The sequence below is a fragment of the Homalodisca vitripennis genome, chromosome 6 (assembly GCF_021130785.1).
Source record: "Homalodisca vitripennis isolate AUS2020 chromosome 6, UT_GWSS_2.1, whole genome shotgun sequence".
In the NCBI taxonomy this organism is placed as follows: domain Eukaryota; kingdom Metazoa; phylum Arthropoda; class Insecta; order Hemiptera; family Cicadellidae; genus Homalodisca; species Homalodisca vitripennis.
Genome location: NC_060212.1, coordinates 142,460,612 through 142,488,408, shown reverse-complemented (window position 1 = coordinate 142,488,408; position 27,797 = coordinate 142,460,612). Strand labels below are relative to the sequence as shown.

The following is a 27,797-nucleotide window of genomic DNA, read 5'->3' as shown; positions in this document are numbered from 1 at the left end:
TTTTCATTTAAATTTGCGAAAATATTAAATAATTACACAGCGCTTGATCAGTATCTTAATTTATATTGCAAAAACGAAGCGTCGTATTAAACTTTGTATCGTTATACAAGTTATTTTATTTTATTATTTTATTCCAATTAAATTAAGTTCTCCACCAGTTTGTATCTGGAATCAATAAAATAAATTTGTTTTCAGCTAAGTTTCTTTGCTAACAACTCCGAACCAACAATCTTGATGAATATTCTGTAATTTGGTAAAAAGTTTTAATAAGGAGTAGATTTGCAGAAATTATTTTATAACTTTATTTTCATTTGCTCTTACTACAAACATGAACTCAACTAAGGGATACCTTTGATGGCAATTAAACATATTTTTCAAACAAATCAAAAGCTGGATTTATAAATTAAAAACAATAAAACCGGATGAGAACATTTTTTATTAGTAAAAAATAGAGAAAATTGTAATAAAATATATAAATTATCCCATTTATTTCGCAGAAAAATAATAAAAACTAATTAAAATAAAAAATCCAGGAAAGACTCTTACCCGTTTCTTTTTGATGCCAGTATGCGCGTAATAATACGAAAACTGTATACCTAATATTGTTGCCCCCTTATTGTTCACTTTGCTCAATAAAAAGGATGAAAACGCCTCGTTGTTTGCAATGTATTCCTCGTTTTCAGATAAGAAGTTGAAATTTGTTTTCCTCCTGCGCATGTTAAACTCCGTTAAGAAGTGTGACGTATAATTAAGGAAATGAAAGAATAGCGATCAAATCCGTTGGTAAAAACAAAATAACGGTAGTCGGTTCTCTCCACTCTATTTACATAATAAGCATGGCGCGATCGCCTACCAATCATATTCCTGTAATTGCCCGGAATCCAGGACCGAGTCTAGGATTGGATTGGTTAACTGCGACATGCCGAGTCTGTAATCTCCTTGAGGCTGTTTTTGCCAACCCTCGTATTCAAATGAGATTTGGGATCGTACGATAAATAATGGTCTCTGCCTATGGTAATATTGGACAACTGCCTCGTATATTAGAGTTGGTGATGTTTTGAAGGCGTTGATACTCACCGTGTTGACAAAATAATTATCATGCCAGAGCGCCAGAGGAGTTTATTTGCACCATTGATCTTTCAAACATTTTATCAAATAATAAATTACACGTTTTATCAAAGTACGGTTGTTCTTTTTGTGTTTTAACTGGAGAAATGCGCCTCAGGAACCATAGGAACAAATAGGTAAATAAATGTGATAGAAAGGGTCTTCCGTTTTGTGGTGTTTTGCTCTATGGCCTATTCTATCGCATATGACATATTCGGGCTCAGTAAAAATCCCGAGTTGTAGCCATGAATGTCATCGCAATCTAAAATAGTAACGTTATGTTTCATCGTAGTATGAATTAAAATTTGAAAATATCCGTGTCCCTTTGTTAAGACAAGTGGAGTACGCCATATATTGATTGAATAAAGGACACCCCACAGAGAAAATACATCACCGAACTCGATCCCAACTATAATATAGAAAATAAAATTTATGGATAATTTCAACTTTCAAGCTCAACTTGTTCTCAAGATATCCTGCGGAGAGACAAAGAGAATTGAGCCAGCTTCTTGAGTGATAGGTGGAACATTACCAAGGGGATTGTTCAAGGGCAATTTTTACTATTGGAAGTGAAAAGTTCTGAAGAAATCAACAGTCCTAATTGTATGCTATTGTAATAGAAAATAAAAAGCCTATTATAACTTCGTGACATTATTTCTAATATTAGTGTACTTTAATTTTGTCAAATTTGTCTTGAACAAAGTTGTAATCTTTTTGTTTACACGTGGATTTACTTTGCATGAAACGTATTTCTCTAATAACAACAGCGGCAAGTTCATAGTGGATAAGTACTACTGCTGAAAAGTATTATAATACATTATATTATGATGTAATGGTGCTTCTCGCCTCTGGTGTTTAGTTGTAATTCTAAAACACCAAAGTAGTATATTAAAAATATCTTAAATGTTTACATACAACACGTATTTATGTAGAACAGTTTTCGTAAAACAACTAGTGGGTAGAACAGTACCTAGTTATGATGTAATTGTTGTTTTTTTTTTTTTTTTTTTTTTTTTTTTTGTTGAGTTGAGTTATTGTTTTATAGAATAGCCTGTTTTATAGGACTACTGTTTTTGTGAAACGTGTTAAATTAAAATTTACTCAAAATATAATGTATCCAAAGTTATTATTTTTACAACAATAAGTTACTTGTGTCGATACTAAAATCATAATTTGAGAGTATGTTATAAAACTTGTAAAAATATTCAACAAAATAATATTTTGTATTTTTAACACTATTAGAAGTTCCCTCCGAAAAATGCTTAAACGATAATTAATATACTTTAGAAGCGAAATAGAAATTAAAAGACTATGCTCAAAACATTTGTGTAACATAACCTCAATTTTAATACGTTTTAAATATTTAACAATCAATAATAATTGTATATAATTTTATTATAAAATCAATTTCCAATAAAAGACAAAATATTGTAGTGATGAAATTTATTTCTACTACAATGGTGGTCAAAGTGTATGAGCGAAGCGCCTATTAAAGTTTTGGATTAATATTGATTCGTAGTCCATAATGTATTCAAATTATAGCCTACTAGAAAGTTCGTGAATCAAAGGGGATCCGTAGGTTGACGCAAGGGCTGAGTCATTGCTGGAATACTGGGTCTTTGTAGTCCGGGTCATTTCACGGTTCGTCAGTCAAAGTTAACCTTGACCTACTCCAAGGTCGTCTGGCTTAACCTTTAAAAGTAACCCTTTAAAAATCACACTCTGCTGATATACTCACAATCACTCTTCTTTCTTCATTGATCTCAATATTAAACACCAATAACCATGTTTATAATAATGTTTTGTAAATGTTCGTTTTCGGATTTCTAGTTGTAAAAATAACAATAAACAAAAAAGGCTATAAAATTGTTATTCCCTTGCATCTCTCGAATTATTTTGTTCAAATCCAGTATTTAAATACTGCTAGAATATTAATAGTAATGAAGTTGATACGTTTCATCCAATATAATACACAAATAAATCAGCTGAACCGAGATAATTAACCATGGGTTGTTAACTTTAAATTGAAACTTTTTTTAATAAGAGGCGTAACAAATAATGAAATCGTGTTTGTCATTCAATAACGTGGAACACTATGTGTATTGATTCAGGAATCCGCATTATTCTAATTCTAATAATATTGTAAATGGAAAAGTGGCTTTGTTTGTTTGTTTTGCTTTCGCGCGTAAACTATTCAACCGATTGTACTGAAATTTTACATACATTTTCTTAGGGTACTGGAATGAAAATAGGCATATTATTGTTGCTAAAATGACAAGTGGAATCACAAAGCAATACACCAGACACTAAATGCAATTTTTGAATGGAATAAAATCGTCGGAAGAATTTGCGTCCATTTTCACTCCATCTAATACAATAAAGACTAATATCACTAAGCAAGATAAGAACTTCGACTTTGGAATTTCTTGATATTGGTCTAAAATAGTTCCAGTGTTATTGAAGTATTTGGAAGAAATACTATAGTTGTAATGTTAGGTGCAATGCAGTGCAGAAGAATTGCGGGCGAAGTCGCGAGTAATTGCTAGCTTGTAAACATAAAATTAATTCTTTGTTTAAAGTTTGTTATTGACAATGAAAGGTTTAAAAGTATAACAGGATTGAAGTTTCGAGGATTGGAATCTATACTCTTCGTCAGGTATATACCTCCCTAACCTGACCGAAATCCTGTTGTGCTTTATAAAATTAAGTAGCATTATAAGACAAAATATATTTTATGGATAGTATTTTTAATTGTATGAACAGTGTAATAGTGTTATGTAGGGTAGAGACTTTTAAACGAGTAGTAAACAGAATGAAATATAAAAATAGCTAGAATGAGGTTGATAATTCTTTATTTACATTCAGCAGTCCAGAATTTGAATCTCGGTTTGGAAAATGATAATTGCGTGTTATTCTTATAGCGTTCTAAATTTTATCCACGTGTTGGAGTTTCTGGTTCTGAAGTTGCCGGCAGAGATAAAGTTGTTTCATGAATTTGACCAAAAAGAGGAAAATCAAAAGATATTAATATGATATTAAAACGGAAAGTGAATGGCAAGGTTCATAAAAAACTTCTGCTCACTTACACAGAATTCTGTGAGTAGACAGTTTGGCTAGTTTTATTCAAAATGTTGTCAGATACTATTGGTTCAGATATGGAGGTATAATCTGTTTTCGATTGGAATAATATTTTTTAATCTGTAAACACAATTATGCACACAGTTAATGCACTTTGGTATACCAATTTTAAAGAAAAAAAGTGTAACACAACTTGTTAGTGTTCCACAAGGAGTGGTAGAAATTTAAAACAGAATCAGTGTTAAGACATCTTATAATCAGACCCAAAGAGTAACATAAATACAACGATAAGGACTTTTTACATTATGTAATTATGTACATTAAGAATTACCAGGGAAAGACGTGTTTTTATGTGTTCAAAAACATTTTCTACAAAACAATCTTATTAAAGAATATTTTCTTATAAAATAGTGATTTAAATTTCCTCAAGTCATAAATGAATAGAGGCATTTCACTCCCTGAAGTTATGAATTATGGACATACTGTACCCATCTTTACTAGTTTTTAATGTTCTACTTTGCCTGTAAATATTCATGGAGTGACATTAAAAATATTTTATAATCTTTCCGTCACAAAAATTTTCTACTTAATTTTAATATGTAGTGAGTTTAAAACACATTTTCCCAAAAAAGTTGCAATTGCATCTCCTTAACGCCCAAAATCACCCTTAGTGTTTCACGGTACACAATACAACTGTTAACATCGAGTAGCCCGTGATTAACTTTCGAAACCACGAGCCCGCAAGGAGTATTGTTTGCCGTGTTCGAAAAACAAACAGTGAACAGTTGGCATCACAAGAGCTGCCACTCCATCACTGAACAATGCTCGCTGTTCTTTTCGCAGAGAAGAATGGGCGAAAGGAGCGGTAGGGTGTCGATGTGGGGAGGAATCATGAATCACTACGAAACCCTCTTTGTGCGTGTTTTTAGTTTCCCTGGCGATTCAAATCTGTATTCCTCCCCCCTCCCCATCAATCCGTGGCATTGGTGTACGCAACAATGTGCCGCAACAATGGGGCTCCTGCGCATGCGCGTGGCTATCGACCTGGGGCAGACCCGTAGCAGGCTGGCGCCGCGAGGGAATTTTTCCCTCACAACGGGTATAATTGGAACAACTGACTTCCATTGTCTCAAGCGATTCTATCGTAATCAAATCGAACTGTATTACTGTTTTCTTTACGAACAACAAAAATAAACATTATAATAAGGATTACTGAAATACAAACTAATTGTTAACTTTGTATTTGTAAATATTAATTAAAAAAAGGATATATACCGTTGAATGAAATATTTAATTCTTCATATTCTTTGGCTATCCCATTATATATATACTCATATTAAAGTTCAAGAATACAGTATTTTTGAAATAAAGAAATGCTCACTGCTTAAGGAAATGTTTGTTTATCTACAAATAGTTACAATGTTTAATTAATTCATTAATCGTATTATGCTTAATAAAGCTATTCTTAAAATTAATTGCGTTTTATCGGTTTATTCCTCTATGTTTGCTTATTTCCCATTTACGTTACAACACTGCTATTTGGATACGGCATCTGAATTATGTTTTTCATTCAACGATTTACAATTTAGCCTACCATTACTCAATGAGTATATTTCATTCTATTATATATTTTGATTACGCTAGGCATATTCTCAATTGCCCTTGTACTAGGGTAAGCAGCCAAAACACGGATGATTACGTGTAATTTTTACTTCACGCCCTTTTAGATTTATTGATCGTCTATTCAATACAGCAACCATGGAGATCGTAAAACAAGGTTATTATGGGTAATTATGTTTCTGTATCAAAACTTTGTCGTTAGTCATTTAATAACGATCTTTACTGTGGACAGACTACGGACTTTACAGTTGTGAAAGAAACTGTCTGTTTGCAGAGTAATCTAGTGTTTATACTATTACGTAATAAGTCTGCTCTTGGTTAATGTATTACTCAGTCTTGTTAAATAAGTTTAAACAGAAAATTATACTTTTGTTTGACAATCGTAAAACCCTAGTGCTTGTATTAGATTTGTTTCAGAATTTTGCTGAAACGAGTGTTTATTCATTGTTGAAGTTTTCATAATAGATAATTTTTCAACTAAATCAAGACACTTGTTTTGTTTTTAATTGAGTTTCCAAATGTCTAAATAAAATTAATTTTATATTGCCGTTATTATAAAGAAAAATATATTATATAAATTGACTGTAAAGAACGAACTTCTTTGATTGTTCTTTCATAACATTGAAGTTTATCCACATTCATATTTCATGACCTTGTATGTGATAATGAATAAAAGTTAATTAGTACTTATTGGAGTTTTGAAGATGACCATGAACTATTGCAGAAAATCCGTATCCTAGCCCAGAATTCTTATAAGTGATAAACATTTCAGATAAAGTATCTCGTAACAATAACAGTTTTATTTATTTATACTTTATACGAAAAGACATCAGTATTGTATTAGATTATCTGCCAAATCGTCCTTCATCAAGACATAAAGTAGCATCAATTCAATGATAGAACTTTTGATCAAGTATCTATGAGTAGGAATAAAATATATATTTTATTTTGAAAATAATCTTCTAAACCAAAATATTAGTTTCTTAGGTTAAGTTAAAAAAGATACAATGAGACAGTTCCAAAAACGAAAATGTGATTTCAAGTTTAGTAAGCTGTGGGAGAAATTCCCGCAGCGGGGAAATTTTATCCTGCCGATGGGAAATCTTGGTGCTCGGTGGCCGGTGAAGTCTGTATCTGTATTCTGTAGTGTGCACGCGCATCTCCCGCAATCAATACCGCCCGGGCGGCCGGGACGTAGTAATCTTCCACAGCGTACACCGTCATTCATGTCCCCTAGGCCCACCCTAGCTGGGAGTGCGGGCCCCTAGGGTCTCTCTCGGGAGTGTGCCAGTGTCCTGTGTTTGTGGTGGCGTAGATGGTATGGTGCGGTGCCTAGGAGAACTGGTAAGTCTGGTACTTTATGTTGTTAATCCCAGACCTTGGACAAGAAGGAGGGAAATATTAGACTTACTCACAAATTTTATGTGTTTGTGTGTACATAAAGTTCACTAATATGTTTTGATACACCTTTTATTTACATTTAAAGGTTTGATTCCTTAAAAATTTTTAAAATACACGGGTTAAAAACAAAAAACTATATTATTATAAAGACATAATAATGTGTTTTCGTATAAAACAAAGAAAAATTAATATGCATTTTGAAATCAAAATAACATTAAATATTTTTGTAAAGTTCTTGTTTACGTTGGAGCACTTATTAAAAATCAAACAAAAACAAAACCCATCAAACAAACAGATATATAATTATGAATCGAATCGCCCATAGCCATAACGTCATACTTTATAGAAATAAAACAAAGAAATAAAACAAAAACATTAGTATTGTCTGCAATGAATTTGATATACTTAAGGTAGCAAATAAAATATGCTGAACGGTATATAGAAAACGTGATATTCAAATAACACTTAATTATATAGCAAATTATACATTTTTTTAATAAGCTAAGGAGATTAGATTGTTTAATCTCCACAAATGTTAAACAAATTACTATAATCTCCAATGAAAGACAAAATGAATAAATTGTTTTCCTTCAGTAATTTTTTTTTTTTTAAAGTAGCTGGCTATACTATTGGATGCAATTTTATAAGAGCGTGTTCTTGATTTTTGCATTTTTTGTGACGATAAGCAAAAGAATAATAATTATTTTCTTTTAAAGTACTAAGTTGTTATTTCTCACCTTTCTATTATTATCTTAAAAAATTAAAGTTTTAAGTATATAATGCAGTATAGGCCTACATTGACGACGGCAACCTTCAGCCATAGTGGATAAGGTTCCCTCGTTAATTTTCTTTTTTTGGGTCCTAGAATAAGAATGGAGGATGCTAATTAAATCACGCACTTTTGTGACTTTTGGAGGGAAATGTTACGTAGTTCATGATAATCTTATAATCGGCTATAAATTACACTTGATATGGATATCGGAAGGTTAAGGTCGTTGTGTAACTTTTACAAACATTTCTACGAAACAAAACAGATTTATCTTCGAAAGTGTAAATACCAATTATCAGTTCAGTGCGTTGAACAGTGGAAGTGAAACAATTTTGGGTGCGATGAAAAATTTGAATTGCCAAATTCTTAAATAATACTCTAAAAATAAGGGCTAGCTTTATTTTTTTTAATGGAAGTACAAGCTTGTTTACTTCTTTACTACTGAAAATAGTTGATGATGAACGCACAAAATTTTTGGACCATATGGTCAAGTTGGATTAATTAGCTGAGTGTTTATCAGCAAAAAATATAAAGCTTATGTTTTTAAACACAACCTTCCTATAAGAGACCGGTTCAGTGCCATTAATTTAAATTACTTTTATAAAAAAGTTTGATCAGTTTCATGGAACATGAATATAATGGCGTTTTAACAACTGTGTGGCCAAGAACGTAGTCAGGAAAAGATTTTTGGGGGGCTCCGGGCAACTGATATTTTCCCATAGTGGACAAAGATGAAGGCCCCAGTTTGTTCCTTAAAACGTTCTTCGCCCGTGTCTTTGTCTAGAACGATCCTTCAGCAGTACATGTCAGTAATACTAAATTATGTAAATAATAATAATCGTTTACTATAAAAGTGATTGAAAAAATAAAAATTTGGGGGGTCCGGACCCCTTGGTTCCCCTCACTGGCAGCGTCTTTGTGTTTGTCTTATTCTCACTCTCGACACATTATTTTGAAGTGCTAAATCTTGGTGCCTCTGGGCTGTTAGACTCCTCATTCTTCATTAGGGGAATCCTCATAGTCATTGGCCAGATGGAATAATAATAGAATAGAATAATAACCTCTCGTTGAGGTCTAGTGGTGAGTGGGAGTATATAATACTTGAAGAAAATGAACATATCTGTATAAATTATATTTTCTTAATAATATTATAAATGCGAAAGTGAATTTGTTTATTACGCTTTTCATGTATTTAACTGGATTATGCTGACACTTTATATGGACATTTTTGAGAGTCCCTGGTTAACACATATGAAATGAAAAATGTCTTTATTAGAGGTGAAGTTAAGGCTATAAAGTTCTCTCTACCACTTAACCTCGTAAAAAATTAAACTAACATACAGTATATACATTTATAATTAAACATAAATCCGTTTATTTAAAATGATGAGTGAAATGAACCTTTGGTTAAAAAACAAGCATCAACAATTAATGTAACTTTATACATACTTACACTACTATTACAAGACACAGTCGTATTCATTCAGCTTGCATTCCTTTCCCTAAGTACCACATTCCAAAACCGCCAACCGCTATACCCCCTGAGCCCCAGCATCAAGGCCCTGATTTCCACCCCGAACCAAGCGCGCTTATCGATGGTTCTGATGTTTACAGGTAAAGTATTCCACAATCGACAGGCAGAAACTGTAAACGACTTATTAAAGGTAGTTGTTCGATGAATTGGGATAGATAATAAGAACATACACCTCCTTGTACATTTACTTATTTCAGGCATAGATTGAAAATTCTTTGACATATAACCGGGATAATTTGTATTTAAAAGAGCGTGCAACAGAGTGAATAAATGATAGTCTCTAAATTCTTGTAATTTTAAGATAGATAATTGTTTGAAGTAGAGCGTTACGTGATCATCACGTCCAAGATGAAAATGATATATGCGTATTCTAATTTCAAAAATCCCTCCAGGATACGCTTCACTGGTCTCTAAAGTTGCAAAGTCACATCAAGATATCTAAAGTTGCGTTACAGCAAACAAATATTAATAATTGAAAGAGCCTGTTAAATTTAATCAACTGTTCTGTGTAAACACCGCTTTATAACAGCACAACCATATGTTTAATTAATTCAACCATCAGTTTGTTTACATTTGAGTAGCCCATATGCAAAACACGTTATTTCCAGGAAATCACAAAAAACTTTTGAAAGAGTTTGTTTCTATGGTAACCACTTGAAGTTTTTACCAAAAAATTAAGAAAAATTATATTTGTTATTGATGGAAAATTATATAATGTCACATTATTAGTTAATAAGATATTTAACAATAAAGTTTGGAAATAACTGGTTTTGAATCTGTAAAGTGTTATTAACAGGTTTTGGAACTGTGTGGTCAGCCATTTTGTACTTATTACAGTTTCAAAACCTGTTATTTATTGGGTAATGAAATGAAAACAAAGGAAATTGAGTTGAAAAATTGAGTAAAAATCTAAATACACCACAATAATCTAAATTTTTATTATAAAAAGTTAATGTTAGAGTATTTTTACAAATTACACCAAATTGGAAATAACAGGTTTTGGATCAATTTCTGATATGGCCATGTTACTCTGATAGTTTTTTTAACGCACGTTTGCAAATCAAAACAATGGTAGATGGAATTGACGCATTTTGGAACTAGCGTATTTTTGTTATGCAGTGGAAATAATGTGTTTTGGAAATTTGACCAGTTTTCTATATCGTTTTTAAGACGGTAATGGCGGGTTTTGACACTTGAAAGCACCATATTCTGACAGGTCTTGATGAACAGAATTCAGGGATAACAATATCTCAATTTCGAAAAAATGGAAATAACGTGTTTTGCATATGGGTTACTCATTTATAGTAGTGAATAAGCCTGATTTGAACTTTTTTGAAACCGCTGTTGAGCACAGAGTAAGAAAATATCCACATAAGAAAATTTATACTTTTAAGAATGCAAGTGCTTCAACAGTACTGTAATTCTGATCTGAAAGACAAAGTTACTATCAAACTTTTACTATAAATTTAAAGCCTGTTTTGGCAGAGGTAGAATTCTTAGACCTGTTTATGTACATATATATATACATATATATATATATATATATATATATATATATATATATATATATATATATATATTTCTTGATTAGGAAACAAGACGAAATGAACTACAAAAATAATATGTAGACCCGGATAAACTACAATGGCCGCAAATATACAATTTTTGACGGATTTTCTTGATCGTGGTATCAAGGCAAAATCAACATTGGCGTAGGAAGTATAATACACTCGAAGTTATGAGCACTTCTGGTTCGAGTGAATTATATTTTCGACGTCTTTTGAGTTTGCCTATGAAATTGCGTGTGAAGCTGCTGGTAACTGCTAGTAATAAATAAATCTTTAACTATGAATGGTGCGTAAAGAGAAAATACAAATGAAATATAACTGACTTACTTAACCTTTTGAATTGAAAACTTATGTATTAGTACGATTTGCTTACGTACACCAGTATCTCTAGTGTTAGTAATACCTAGCATATTAAGAGTTACAGTCAATTTATTGTTGGGTTAATGATTTTTACATTCGTGGGCCTTTAAGATACATACAGAATATATAAAATGTCATTAGGTTTTATGTGCCTACTTGTAAATTGCTCGTAAATACTACTTCGAATACCTACAGTTCCTGATGAAATAAATTTCATAAAACCTATTCTATTTTTTTTGTTTTCAAAGAGAGCTTTGAAGAGCTGTGAACACAGATTAATAAAATTTAGTTCGACCCACGGAACATCGATTGCACAACTTTTAACAGCCATCCTGTTTTATAGCATCATCAATAGTACAATAATAAACTATCGACATCTACTGTGATGCCCTATTTTGTTTTAAGTTCATACAAAAAAATGTTTCTTGTTAGATCCAAACTGATACATCACCAAAACCAAACACATGTAGGTATCATCATTGTAAAACACGGGGTGAGAAAACTCCTATTTAAGTTCAGTGGTTTGAAATACTAGGTGTTTATTTTTAATTTCCTTAAATTATTATGTTTTAATTTAGTTATTAAGAACAATTCTTAATTTTGTAGGCGAACAGGACATAATAATTAATACGTTCTCACCGCACTCCATATGACATTTATGTACAGAAATGTGGTGATCAGGAACATACATGTGTAAAACTCACGTTACTTTATTGCAGTATGTGCAAATCACTAGATTTTTAAATTCTTAAATAATTTTTAAATCCTACTTTTTAAAATTTCGTACGATTGCGAATAATTATTTCATTGTATTAAATCAATTTTTATACAATCCGATTTTCAATTCACTTAACAAAATTTGCGTTCCTATGAAAACAGGTGTAAAGTCATAGATTTCCTTCTTGCGCGCAAAATCTATTTTATATGAATAATATGACCTATTCTTCATGAATTTCTCGTATAATCCGTTTTCACTTTACTTGCATACAGGATATAGGAATTTTATCTTCAAGAATAATACGGATGTACAGAAATAACATTCCAAATTACCTTTATTCGCATAGCTAAGACACATGATCTAATGCAAGAGATGTCACTGTACGCACTCTACTTGAGCTTTAAGATTTAGCAATAATCAGAATTATGTTCAACCCCCAACCCAAAAATGAATTGTCCTCTAGATCAGACTACACGTAATCCACCGATGAGTTATGGGTAGTGGAACTTTGAGCATAAAGCGCTCGTTACTACATGTGTGATTGGAAGATACGAAGCTAAAATTAGCCTCTGTGATAAGCGCGCCAAGACGAGTTCAAAAAGCGGTCTGAGAATGTCGTCCGGCGGCATTGCACCAGAACTGGACTCGGAGTCATAGTCGTGGCGTCTGCATCCGCGGCGCGGCGGTGTCAAGGTCATGGAGACTCTCAAGGTCATACCATCTACGGTGCGGTGCTCTGTTATCTCCTGAGTTGGGAGACCTTACTTGCTTTCATGTCAGTGTGAACCAAATGGAACTTATTTACATCTGAGACTTGACAATTTACGGCACGTTTTTATTTTTACTTCAGATATTAATTTTTATAAGCGGCGCATGCTGGAAGGAAAATATCTAATACAGCAATACAACTTGAAGAGTCTGTTGTATGGTAAAACAATCTGGTTATTTTATTTTATTAGCCCACACTAATCCTTGCGAAGTCTTATGTATGGAATAATCACGCTGTAATCGCTATCAATGAAGTTTTATATTCTACGGAAGTGTATTTACCTTATTTTACAGAATGGGGTTCGGGAATGGACAGTATTCTTAACTTTCTCTTGTCTTAACTACTAATGCCTCTGGTAATCAGTGATGAAATGGCAGGACCAAAGTAAAGTTCGCGCTGATGGCGAAGAAAGAAAAACATCCAAGAAAGTGGCATGTCGTAAAAGAATAAAATTCTAGATGATCACAAAATACGTGAAAGAGCAACCAATTTAAGAACATATACAAACCTATAGAAAGGTCTGTTTGGTTTGGTGTGGGTTAACAAAAACGACCTAGTCAACGTTCCTTTTATTGTTTAAACGGTTTTGCGCCCTTAATTTTGACCGCAGAATTATTATAAATGACTTAATTTCTAATTTGTACGAAATACGTATTCAAACACTTTTGATATATTATATAGTAAGTGTTTACTTTTTGAACATTGCAAAATAATAAACAACTAAATACTCTTTGGATGTTTATTTATATGATATAATAGTTCCACAACAAATATCTAAGGCATAATAGTCTTTAAGTTTCAATACTGCTACAATAAAAATGGCCACCCACTCACTCCCTCTTAATAAGATAATGTTTTTCTCAGAAAAACATATTTTATCTCTACGCAAAACAGAGCAGTAAGTTAAAAGTGAGTGGATGATTTAATACTGTAGACAAGTATCATCATAGGATGTGGTTATCCGTCGTCATAGCTGGTGTCAACCATGTGGGCGAGCATGCCTCTCAAGTTCTCTATGGAGAGGCAGTTGAAGTTCCTCAACGTGATATTGGTGGTAACGTTGCCGCTAAATATTCAGTAGCTGTGACCCACAAAGTTAAATTCACTTCCCATCAAAGTTCTGATAGACTTCAGTTTTATAAGCATCATCCGTGGCTTTGTCCTAATTTTTTCAATCACTAGGTATATTTTTAATACTACATTACTTTGTGCCTTTTAAAACCACTATTTGAAGTACAAATGATGTCTCGCTGTTAAAAACAATGTTTTTCTTAGTAGGATTTCTGAAATTAACTTTTATCACGACAAAGTAAAATGAAAAGCCTTGATTAGAGAGAGGAGGTATTTCATTACATTAACTAACAATACACTGAAGAATTGATCATACAGATCGCACCGTGAATAACTGTTTGTTGTCGTCCATTTCAATCAAAAAGAAAATACTTTTCCAGTTAATCAATCCTAAGAGATTTCATGAATTACTTTATCTTCCGTATTTTTATCATCACGATCAACGAATTATTAATTTACATTGATTGAAAATGTGTGTCACAATTGTGTTAATGCAGTTTACATAGTATAAAGCAATTTATACTCGTATTCTCAGTAAACACCACGTTTGAAAATTTACACAAAATCAATATTTGCGTAGTAAATATGTTGTGATAGTGATTTCCATTTTTGAAATGGTTGAACTTTTCAATGCTTTACTTTGATAGATAATGAATTAGCTGATTTTATGGTTATAATTTATTTGTTTCGTTCATTCAATTAAGTATGACACAAAAGAATAGAAACAATTTTCGTTACGTATTCAGTCCAAAAACGAAATAAGCTAATCAAAAAATACTTTTGAAAATTTAATTTAAGTTTTTGTGGTGTAGAAGGAAAATATGTTAAGCTACGAGACACCACAGAAACACAAAGATCTATTTAATTGAAGACTACATTCCAAAAGCCATTCAGTACGATATACCAAAAAGATACCATCGACATACAAGGGCGGATCCAGAACTGATTTTCAGGAGGGGCCACGTTGGTTTTAAAATACCATTGTCGTTACTGTAACAGGAAATTTAGCATTTCAATACAACTAACAACAACATGTTTGGAAAGAAAGTTACTCATATTCCAAGTCTAATTCATTAAGTTCAGTTAATTTAGTTAATAGTTTGTGGTTACAGTACGAGAATAATTACATTTTTCTATAAAACTGTCTTTTTTAAATCTCAGAGGGGCCATGGATCCGCTATGGCTAGGACTGTGTAATTTGATGAAATATGTGGGTGGAGGATGAATTACGAGTATTTAGATCTAACTCCAATGACATTTTCAAGTGAAACTAAAAATTAAGCCCTTACAGGAGACAAAACCTAAACAAAGACTACACAAATGACACAGTCATTTTAATTAGACTTTTAGCAAGTAGTGCAGTCATGAAAAATAATGACTTCTGGATCTATAAATTCGTGAAACTAGAAGACAACACGTTGGTGGTTTATCATGGCTGATGTTAAAACCATAACCGTTAGCTCTTGCCAATTACCAGACCCGGGCCGAGTTTAGCTTTGCGTGCAAGCCTCTGTTTACAATTCAACTGCCATAATTTCCAAAATTAGTTTGCCCAGGGGCACGCCACTCGTCGCCACGCTGCAATCACACCAGTTTTATTGCGATGTTATTGTTACCCTCCCGGCAGGAGAGTTATATCTATAACCGATCTGCTGTTCTGCACTGAAATGGAGGATTAAGACGGTGCGATCGATTTATCCAGTACCGATTCCTGGAGGTAGAAACCTATTGATCACCCCACTAGAAATTACAGACATTTGAAGTTGGAAATTTATTTTTTTATTTATTATTTTTTTGAAGTTTTGTAACCAAACGCAAATAAAAACGGTTGAAGATAAAAATAATAAATTTTGTATTGTGTACATGAGTTATACCTTCAGGATTTGGCCTATATTTTTATTCATTTGGGACATAATGAAACTACATATTTAAGTAGCATATTATTTCTGAAGACTACTTTATTTTTTCTTAGGGAAATCAAATTTTATATGTATAAAAATAGCATTCCCTCCAATCGATTTTTATTAGGGACTGATGATAAGATGTCTCTAAATAGTGAGAGCCCATGGCCGAGCGGTCTAAGACGTCGGACTTTGAATCTGAGTTAGAGATAGCACAGGTTCAAATCTTGTCTTTGACCGAAGCGCTTTTATCATTACTGTATCGACCCCTCCCCCCCTTATTCTGCTTTATAAGGTTCTCCCACAGGCTAGAGGCACATGAGGACGGCTTTAAAAGAGGGTCGTCCTCTCACAAAAAACTATATTTCAAATGCTTACCAATTTTCGTGAAAGAGAAATACTCCTGTTTCAAAAATGGCATAGAAAAAGACTCTGAACAAAAGTTTCTTCACACATTTGAAAACAAATTATTCCAACCTAAATCGATCGCAACATATTAAAAGCTCTTATTGAGAATGTGATGAAAATCAGTACAGTAGAAGAATGCCCTCCAGAAATAGAATGATCCGCGGTACAAAAACATTTCTGAACTATTTTTTTCAAGTCTTTAATTCACAAACTAGTCGAGTGTTTAAGGTTTTAAAGGCTTAGTGGTTCTACTTTAGCCTTATCTGCTGTATAAACATCCTTAAAAGAGTGATCCACAGACTAAAAGTAATGGTGATGGGGATTCATCAAAGTTAGACAAAAACTTATCGGATACAATCAGGCTGAAGGATAATACCCATAGGGTCGCTTTATCTCGGCGATCCTCCCCAGCCAGATGTCCCAGGGACCCTCTTACATATACAGTAGGCCATCAATATCATCGGCAGCATGTTGATCATTATCTTCTTCTCCTTACTAACAATCATCGCTTATTTTCATTGTTAGGATTGTATTTAATTACCTATTTATTAATTATTAATGTGTTTCATTGCTCCATTTTAACGTTTTTAAAGGTCTCATTAATTCCACTACCCTTTATTCTAATCTTCGTCTCTCCCCTTCACAATTTGTATCTCATTTTTCATTGTCTTCTTCGTATCCAAGGGGTAGAAATCGTCCTCTTCTTCATTTATAACCATCAAACTAGCAGTCTACTACAGAAGTGTTCTTCACATTTCCTATTTATAATTTACTGCCACTGCATCTTTCCCCTATCTTTTTGATGGTACCCTGAATCAAATATATTTTAATATCACTTTTTACACATGATAACTTCCTTAACGTTAGGTAGATATTTCTTATTAATTAATTGAACCAAACGATTTTCTACAGAATGTACACAAATTTTGTTTTATTTTTAGGTAGTTTAACTACATTCGCTATTTAAACGCATTTTGCAGATTGACTTATAAACTAACTGAGGTGTGGTCCACGTAATTTTTCTTGTCAAAATTGTAACATTCCGTCAGAATCGCAACAGATACCTTTGTTAGATTTACCTTATTATAAAGCGGTGACAAAGCAACATTCCGGCGCCAGGAGGCGGGGATTGTGTGTAAATATTTGCACGGAGGAGGACCCATAAACAAAGCTGGTATGTGAGGATATGGGCGCTATCTGGCTACACCTCAAGCGTTGCCTTTAAACAATGTAATGTGGGTACATGTTAAAACAATCTGAAAGCTTCGTAAACTTCAGGTTAAAATATTGCACTCCCTAATATAAATCCTTGTAACGATCATAATTATATTATTTTGTAAAGAAATGCGGATTTTTATAGAATCAGAAATATATCTCATACAATGCACTCAAAGTCTTAATAGTCTGGCTTCACTTTCAGTTATCGACTATTTCGATTGTATTGGCCAGCTTTGTTGATTCTTATTTAACTCAGTTAACAGATGAAATCTTTCTCATGATCTGGCCACACGATATTTCCACATTTCTATTTATGAAGTTAAGTTTCATAGCAGTGTTCAAAACATAATAATATTTCCTGTGAACTAGGGAGGGTACTATAATGAAAGATTGCACTGAAATCCAGTCTTGTGACTGACTTTAACACTTTTTTTATAAGTTAAAACCTTATATAATTGCACTCAGTTTGTGAACAATTTTATTTACCTAACTATCTTCTTTTGCCGTCATTGTTAGCTATAATACCGATGTAAAAATATTCAAACTCAGTTTAGCTCCATGCAAAAATTGAGGTTAAATTAAAGTTAGTCCGTTTTTGGGGTATCGCGTGGACAGCCAGACATAAATGAAACTTTTCCAGCCTAACGAGTAATAGACTTCACTAACGCTCAGCCAATAAAAATATTGTTATAAACTAATTTCTGGACGCCTTGGTGCCAATCGTTGAGTCAGGTTGCGGAGACTGCTATGGTAATGCACTTAAGGTCTCAGTTGTCAGTGTATCATGTTTCCCAAACAGCGGTGAAACACACACACACACACACACACACACACACACACACACACACACACACACACACACACACACACACACACACACACACACACACACGTGCTCACTTATCCATGCGGGCCCGACAACCGATGAAGGATGACCACTGCTCCCCGCCACAACTCACCCACACACTGTCCTCGTCACAACCACTAATATATAGTCCGGTGGTGAAATATATATATCGCCGGGTGTAATATATATCAACTCGAGACCACGTCTTGTGGCGACAGCATGGCAGTGTTATCGGCTACGTAATTGATTGGTTTCGTTGTGGATTTCCCTTGGAGCGTGGTCCCATTGTGTGCACACGTGTTCCAGGACGTTGATTACCTTTTTAACTTCTGAGACCCTTCGTCGGTAGTCATTATTGTTTCAATTTAGGTAAAATTGTTATTAGTTATTCCGGTAATTGAAAGAATCTCAGTAAATTGTTTGCCAAAAAGTATTCAGACCTCCAACTGAATTGATTCCATTAAAAGAAAGAAAGAAAGACATTAAAAACAATTTATTTAATAATAAAAGAAATTAAATTCAGATAAATCTAGCCACATGTATTGGACATATTTATGTTCCATGTCAGGGTTAGTAGACAACATCAACCTATCGTATCTGCTGTAGACAGCTGTCGTTTACGATAATGAGTTGTGGCCATGCGATCATAACTCGTTTACGATTGAGTCATAACACGCTGTTGTCGATAAGCAGGTATTAGGGGACTAATTTTGTTTTGGCTTCCAGTGGATAATGTTGCATTTGTTGCACAATTAATTACACACCGTATTTATGACCTTAACATGTGCGATAATGTGTTGATTTAATAAATTAACCATAAGCCTTGCACTCTAAAGTGATGTATTTACAAAAATAAATATCTAAATGACGGTATGGCAGTCTAGTTAATTTTACTAACATAATCATAATCAAAATTTGACCTGTCAACAATAGTTTTATTACCTTATGTGTAAATATCCTTGAATGAACATAAATACATAAGACATAAATACATATGTCACTCTATGGGATTTGGTTGAGCGTCAGCGAACATTTTTATAATGTTCTAATGGGTAACAATGAAGGGAGCGAGAAAATCGTAGTAAATGAATTACCTCGTAAACAAACTGAGGACAAACATTTGTCATTTTTAAATGTGCAATATATCACGTTTTGCCTATATCAATTCCAAAAACTTATGATGTTAACTATAAGATTTTGGAATAATTAATATATACATATTAAAAACTTTGCCTAGCCATAACTAAGCGTGAATGTCTCAAAAAGTTATAAAAGGATTCAATAAATTTGGAAGAACAATGTATTATCAGATGTTAAAATGATATTAAACTTACTGCTTTTTCACGCATACATAAGATTGACTTGGTACCAAAAGTAGCTTTTCCTACTCTTGGAAAATTTAGCAAGAGCTAGTACTGGTATTTCTAAACCTTCGGAAACTACTCTGAAAATCTTAGCTTGAAAATATTCCTTTTGGTCAATAAAACAAAATTTGAAAGGAAAACGAAAATGCAAAAATCCTTCAACCTTGATATAAGAGTGTGTTACTACTTTTCATAAGGATCAAAAACCTTCACTAGCATAAAAGTAATCACATCAACGACATTTTTTACTTCAAACAACTTTGTCTAATTAAGAAACATATGTTACCCTAAAGATCATTGACATAACTCATATAAGAATCAGAATAACTAAACACTGTTGCCATGTAACATTAAAGTTCTCCATAAATCTGTGGACACAACTAACAACATTTCTAAATCTATTCATAATTAAACAACTTTTTCATCAACCAGCCGGATCTAGACAGAAACAACAATTTATTACATTTAAGAATAAATAAATTGTTCGGTTATCAAAATCAAACCAACTGGATGGCCATAAACATAACATGATTTTAAAACCATTCTACAAATCAAATATAATAAACATATTGTTATGTTTGGTCATTAATATTTTAAGTATTTCAGTTGAGAATCTATGGACGGTCAAAATACGATTGAACTTTGAACTGGATAGAGTACATCGACATCTAGTGGACAATGCAGGAATATGGGGTTCGTCCTCTATTAGTCAACACAGATTATGTTCGTGCCACACCACGTAATTTTACGCCCTGCTGCCTGTCTACCCGTATAATTACGTCCCACTGGACACATTTAGTGTTCTACACAAAGGAAATAACCACCGGTTGAGCGAAGTAACCACTATGTACACAATACTGTATTATACGGAATCATATGTCGCACTATTCGTGCGGTTTCATTTTTGTGTCTCTAAATCTATAGATGAACATGTTAGAAGACTCACAACGCATATTTGTGTTTTTTTTACTCGTGATTGTAAATTGTATTGAGACAAATGCTGTGGAAAAGGATCGTGTGAAAAACTATTTTTAAAATAAAGAATCAAACTAATTGTAAAATACAAATACATTGCTATTGATAATGGGTGAAGGGGTTCTTTAGAATTGACGGGGGCTACCGAACCTTAGTGTGAGAAGAAGAAACTTTAGCAACACTCTTTAATGTTGCCATTTAGTCAATGCATATGGCCTTGGTAATGTTAAATCCTTGATCATAAGTTTAAAATAAAACACTGCTCAGATATATAGATTCATAGCATATTTGGAACTAGACGGCAAGTAACTGGTAAGGCAAGTGTAATAAAAGTTTTTGTGCTGTAAAAGACAGCAATTGTTTGTAGTATAAATAAGTTAATTGTTAATAATGAACGTGAAGGCAACCACCACGGCAACACATGCTATGTGTGGTGCAGTTTGTACAGTATTATATTATAAACGTGAAGGCAACCACCACGGCAACACAAGCTATGTGTGGTGCAGTTTGTACAGTGTTATATAATGAATGTGAAGGCAACCACCACGGCAACACAAGCTATGTGTGGTGTGTGCAGTGTTATACAGTGTTATATAATGAACGTGAAGGCAACCACCACGGCAACACAAGCTATGTGTGGTACAGTTTTGTACAGTGTTATATAATGAACGTGAAGGCAACCACCACGGCAACACAAGCTATGTGTGGTGCAGTTTGTACAGTGTTATATAATGAACGTGAAGGCAACCACCACGGCAACACAAGCTATGTGTGGTGCAGTTTGTACAGTGTTATATAATGAACGTGAAGGCAACCACCACGGCAACACAAGCTATGTGTGGTGCAGTTTGTACAGTGTTATATAATGAACGTGAAGGCAACCACTCACGGCAACACTTTACTGCACGTACTAATAGATAATGAAGACAATAATCAAGACACGAACCTCTGTACTGTAAGTGCTAATGGATGTAAAGACAAGAATCTATATAATAACTTGTGTTACTATCGTAATAAATGTGAAACCAAGAACCTAGGTTACGATAATTTGTACTGTATGCACTCTAGGATGTGAATACAAGAATTACATCGACCACAGTCCTTAGCGCATACAGTACAAACGATTTTTGACTTCAATATTGTCTTCATATTCACTTTTATCTACAAAATATTTGTCTTGACTTGTTTATTAATTAATACCTGTAATAAAGTGATTGTTACGTTATGATATTGTTGATTCTTGTCTTCATATCCATTAGTGTTTTGTAGTCAATTATAGTTAATTTGATTCTTGTTTTACAATGAATAGTGTATGCAGTACACGTTGTTGTAATTTTGTTTTTTTACCTTCGCATTCTTTACGATAGTTAGAAACAAATTATTATATTGATTCTTCTCTTCACGTTCATTATTATGAATGGTTGTTGACCTAATTTATTGTCTTATATTCAGTAGTACTAACACATTGTTTGTGCTACTTACACTATTATATATGAAGGCAAGATTGAAATCTACTATAATACGTACTGTAGGTACTAATGGATGTGCCTAATAGTTGCTAATAGTTGAACAACAACTAAAACAAAGACTTGTGTTATTATGACGAAATTGTATTATAACAAAATAGGAGGATCTGTAAGCCACTATATTGATGGCAGACGCTGTGTAGGAGACTAGTCACTAAGCAATCTGCAGCACCGCTAAGGGGACTGCCTATTGTTTGTGATATTGATGGCCGACACTGTGTAGGAGACTTGTCACTAAGCAATCTGCAGCACCGCTAAGGGGACTGCCTATTGTTTGTGATATTGATGGCCGACACTGTGTAGGAGACTTGTCACTAAGCAATCTGCAGCACCGCTGAGGGGACTGACTATTGTTTGTGTTATTAATGGCCGACACTGTGTAGGAGACTTGTCACTAAAAAATCTGCAGCACCGCTAAGGGGACTGCCTATTGTTTGTGATATTGATGGCCGGCACTGTGTAGGAGACTTGTCACTAAGCAATCTGCAGCACCGCTAAGGGGACTGCCTATTGTTTGTGATATTGATGGCCGACACTGTGTAGGAGACTTGTCACTAAGCAATCTGCAGCACCGCTAAGGGGACTGCCTATTGTTTGCGATATCGATGGCCGACACTGTGTAGGAGACTTTTCACTAAGAAATCTACAGCACCGATGAGGGGACTGAGTATTGTTTGTGATATTGATGGCCGACACTGTGTAGGAGACTTGTCACTAAGAAATCTACAGCACCGCTGAGGGGACTGACTATTGTTTGTGATATTGATAGCCGAAAGTCTGTAGAAGACTAGTCACTAAGCAATCTGCAGCACCGCTAAGGGGGCTGACTATTGTTTGTGCTATTGATGGCCGACACTGTGTAGGAGACTTGTCACTAAGCAATCTGCAGCACCGCTGCCTATTGTTTGTGATATTGATGGCCGACACTGTGTAGGAGACTTGTCACTAAGAAATCTACAGCACCGCTGAGGGGACTGAGTATTGTTTGTGATATTGATGGCCGACACTGTGTAGGAGACTTGTCACTAAGCAATCTGCATCACCGCTAAGGGGACTGCCTATTGTTTGTGATATTGATGGCCGACACTGTGTAGGACACTTGTCACTAAGAAATCTACAGCACCGCTAAGGGGACTGACTATTGTTTGTATTATTGATGGCCGACACTGTGTAGGAGACTTGTCACTAAGAAATCTATAGCACCGCAGAGGGGACTGACTATTGTTTGTGATATTGATGGCCGACACTGTGTAGGAGACTTGTCACTAAGCAATCTGCAGCACCGCTAAGGGGACTGCCTATTGTTTGTGATATTGATGGCCAACACTGTGTAGGAGACTTGTCACTAAGCAATCTGCAGCACCGCTGAGGGGACTGCCTATTGTTTGTGATATTGATGGCCGACACTGTGTAGGAGACTTGTCACTAAGCAATCTACATCACCGCTAAGGGGACTGCCTATTGTTTGTGATATTGATGGCCAACACTGTGTAGGAGACTTGTCACTAAGCAATCTGCAGCACCGTTGAGATGACGACTGCCTATTGTTTTGTGATATTGATGGCCGACACTGTGTAGGAGACTTGTCACTACGCAATCAGCAGCACCGCTGAGGGGACTGACCTATTGTTTGTGATATTGATGGCCGACACTGTGTAGGAGACTTGTCACTAAGCAATCTGCAGCACCGCTAAGGGGACTGCCTATTGTTTGTGATATTGATGGCCGACACTGTGTAGGAGACTTGTCACTAAGCAATCTGCAGCACCGCTAAGGGGACTGCCTATTGTTTGTGATATTGATGGCCGACACTGTGTAGGAGACTTGTCACTAAGCAATCTGCAGCACCGCTGAGGGGACTGCCTATTGTTTGTGATATTGATGGCCGACACTGTGTAGGAGACTTGTCACTAAGCAATCTGCAGCACCGCTGAGGGGACTGCCTATTGTTTGTGATATTGATGGCCGACACTGTGTAGGAGACTTGTCACTAAGCAATCTGCAGCACCGCTAAGGGGACTGCCTATTGTTTGTGATATTGATGGCCGACACTGTGTAGGAGACTTGTCACTAAGCAATCTGCAGCACCGCTGAGGGGACTGACTATTGTTTGTGATATTGATGGCCGACACTGTGTAGGAGACTTGTCACTAAGCAATCTACAGCACCGCTGAGGGGACTGCCTATTGTTTGTGATATTGATGGCCGACACTGTGTAGGAGACTTGTCACTAAGCAATCTGCAGCACCGTTGAGATGACTGCAGTATTGTTTGTGATATTGATGGCCGACACTGTGTAGGAGACTTGTCACTAAGCAATCTGCAGCACCGCTGAGGGGACTGCCTATTGTTTGTGATATTGATGGCCGACACTGTGTAGGAGACTTGTCACTAAGCAATCTGCAGCACCGCTGAGGGGACTGCCTATTGTTTGTGATACTGATGGCCGACACTGTGTAGGAGACTTGTCACTAAGCAATCTGCAGCACCGTTGAGATGACGGAGTATTGTTTGTGATATTGATGGCCGACACTGTGTAGGAGACTTGTCACTAAGCAATCTGCAGCACCGTTGAGATGACGGAGTATTGTTTGTGATATTGATGGCCGACACTGTGTAGGAGACTTGTCACTAAGCAATCTGCAGCACCGCTAAGGGGACTGCCTATTGTTTGTGATATTGATGGCCGACACTGTGTAGGAGACTTGTCACTAAGCAATCTGCAGCACCGCTGAGGGGACTGCCTATTGTTTGTGATATTGATGGCCGACACTGTGTAGGAGACTTGTCACTAAGCAATCTACAGCACCGTTGAGATGACGGAGTATTGTTTGTGATACTGTTTTGGCCGACACTATGTAGGAGACTTGTCACTAAGCAATCTGCAGCACCGCTGAGATGACGGAGTACCTATTGTTTGTGATATTGATTTGGCCGACACTATGTAGGAGACTTGTCACTAAGCAATCTGCAGCACCGTTGAGATGACGGAGTATTGTTTGTGATATTGTTGGCCGACACTATGTAGGAGACTTGTCACTAAGCAATCTGCAGCACCGCTGAGGGGACTGACTATTGTTTGTGATATTGCGACCCTTCGGGGATTATCTTTGATCCGGCTTATACTCGTTCACTGTGAAAACGTATACAACGTTCGAGCGCCAGAACTTTGGTTATTGCCACTACAGTTTTAATTGAAATTGTTTTCTAACTCCTTAATATTGTGACATCGCTACTGGTCCGGGAACTGATTACAGAATGAGAGTATACGGTAAACTAATCCTTTCCAGTTGTTTGGTTGGAAAATGTTATATCTGATTACTCGCTATCTGGTATGTCATGTGTACACAATAACATCCAAACGGATTGAGCTACAGTCCTTATAAGTACTTACGTACACTATGTACTTTTTTCTTCATTTCATGCATACACCAATGGTTGCAGTTCCAAGAGAAGCGCTGTTAGGCTTCAAATTTTGTATGAAACTGACTTGCAACAAAATTTAGGGATTTTCTGTAATATTAAATATATCATTACATTATTTAATAAACATGTTTTTGTAATTACTTTCGTTATGGTATGAATTATTAATCACATCACCTGATGTAGCACTCTATTGGAAATAGATAACCAAAAGAGTACTTAACAACTGTGGATTAGACTATAATCAAAGTGGTACGAGCTTCAAGTTTATATGGAGTGGAAACCTAACATTGATGTCATATATTTGAAATTTAACAAAAGCCCATTGGACTATAAATACTACACCGATTGCACTTTTGAGAAAATTACCCAGTTCAGTAAAAAAATATTAGTCAGTTTAGTGGGGCTGATAGGGAGGGGAATGATATGTTTAATGTCTTTGAACTTTAAAAATAATATCTTAATACAAATGTGAGAAACTCGGCCATCATATTTGGCAAAATTTTTTTAATTTTAAGAAATGTTGCATTTGTCTGTTTTGTGTTATTGACATGTTTTTTGTATATATGTAAATATAATTATAAAATTTTTGAAAGTGACAATAACGCAATTCAACCAAGAAAGGTCGATGAATAATTCGCCGCTTTTCGAATCGCGATAACTCACCTGTCGGGCGAGAGCGCTGACCGTTAATCCTCTATAATATTATACACACATTATTTTTATATCATACAATCAAATGAAATCAAGTTGAGCACTATAGAACATTTGGATTATATGTCATCTATATATTTATGATCTTAAATAACTAACAGCTCTTAACCTTTTTTATGTTTATGCAGCAATAAAAAAATTAACTTAAACTATCTTCCGCGTAGAAGATCTTTTTTAAATGGATTCACGTACTGCTGTATTATAAAATTTAAAAGAATATTACAGGTTGTGCCTAAATAATACTTTGTTCTTCATAATACAAAATTTCGGTAGTGGCAAAATGCTATGAAAGTATTAAAAACGTACAAATCCTTCCAATTTCCAGAACATTCCACATCTTTAGGAATGTTAGCCGGGCAGAGGGGGAGTAGCGGGAATAGAAGGGGAGCAGCTTCTGCTCCTTGAACCGAACTCCGGAGTTAGAAGTCATTGCGCTGGGGGCTTTACTTCAAGAGGAAATTAAATTTGGAAGTCTCTTAACCAGATCCAAATTAGATTCCGCTTGAAACCCGAGAGTGTCTTTGGGGGCATAAATGCTCGTCGGGTACAAATAACGGAATTAGAATACAACGTTGCGCGTTTTCTTTTTTTTTATTGAGATTTAAATATCATATTTATTGAGATTTAAATTTTCCTGCACATTAAACTATTTTTTTCATTGAAAAACACTGATGCATGCAGGAAAATATAGCAATGCTTCGTCCGTTTCTAGGCTTTTTTTTCATAACGTTTTTTTTTTTGACGTGATAACGTCTTAAATTAGGTTGCGGCTCGGAGTCACTCATGAAAAAGTGTAACGCCCGGTAACGTTACGATGCCCGTCCAGTGGGTCCGCCGCACGGGATCCGCACGGGATAATGCAGATAACTGTGGGTCCGCCGCACGGGATAAAGCAGATAACTATGTTTATTCGTGAAAATGTGGAGTGCTTAGATTCGTCATTTACAACAACTACAACAATAAAGGTAAATAATTGTACACTGATATTTCATTATCGTAAACTATGATTGATTGATTAATTGTTAGATTGACACAAAAGTTGAGAAACTGAGTTTATAGGTTATGTCATACTATTGACAAATGTTGATAGTGTTAAGTAAATTATTAGTTTAAATCACTCTGCAATCAATCGTAATTCAGTCGATTGAGAAGAAACAGCGCGTATTGCTAGTCAAACATTTAAAATAACAAATTATAACCTCTAACCTGTCATAACAGTGCGACCAAACAAACGAACTAAACCGACCAATCACCACGCGCGGAGTTAGAATTTAATTGTGTTTAGCAAGAATTTCAAATTCCAATTTTAGTAAATGTTTTATTCAACTTTACCATTTATAATAACAAATTTTAATTAATTTCAAATTATGTACAATGTTTTAGTAAACAAAATATATTTCTATAGTTAAAATTTGTGCAATTCTTA

At 34.7% G+C, this 27,797-nt stretch overlaps 1 protein-coding gene across 1 annotated transcript in view; it reads left to right on the top strand.

Moving 5' to 3' along the window:
- LOC124364963 (breast cancer anti-estrogen resistance protein 3 homolog) overlaps window positions 1-27,797 on the top strand; it is a 209,257-nt gene that overhangs the window by 88,691 nt on the left and 92,769 nt on the right.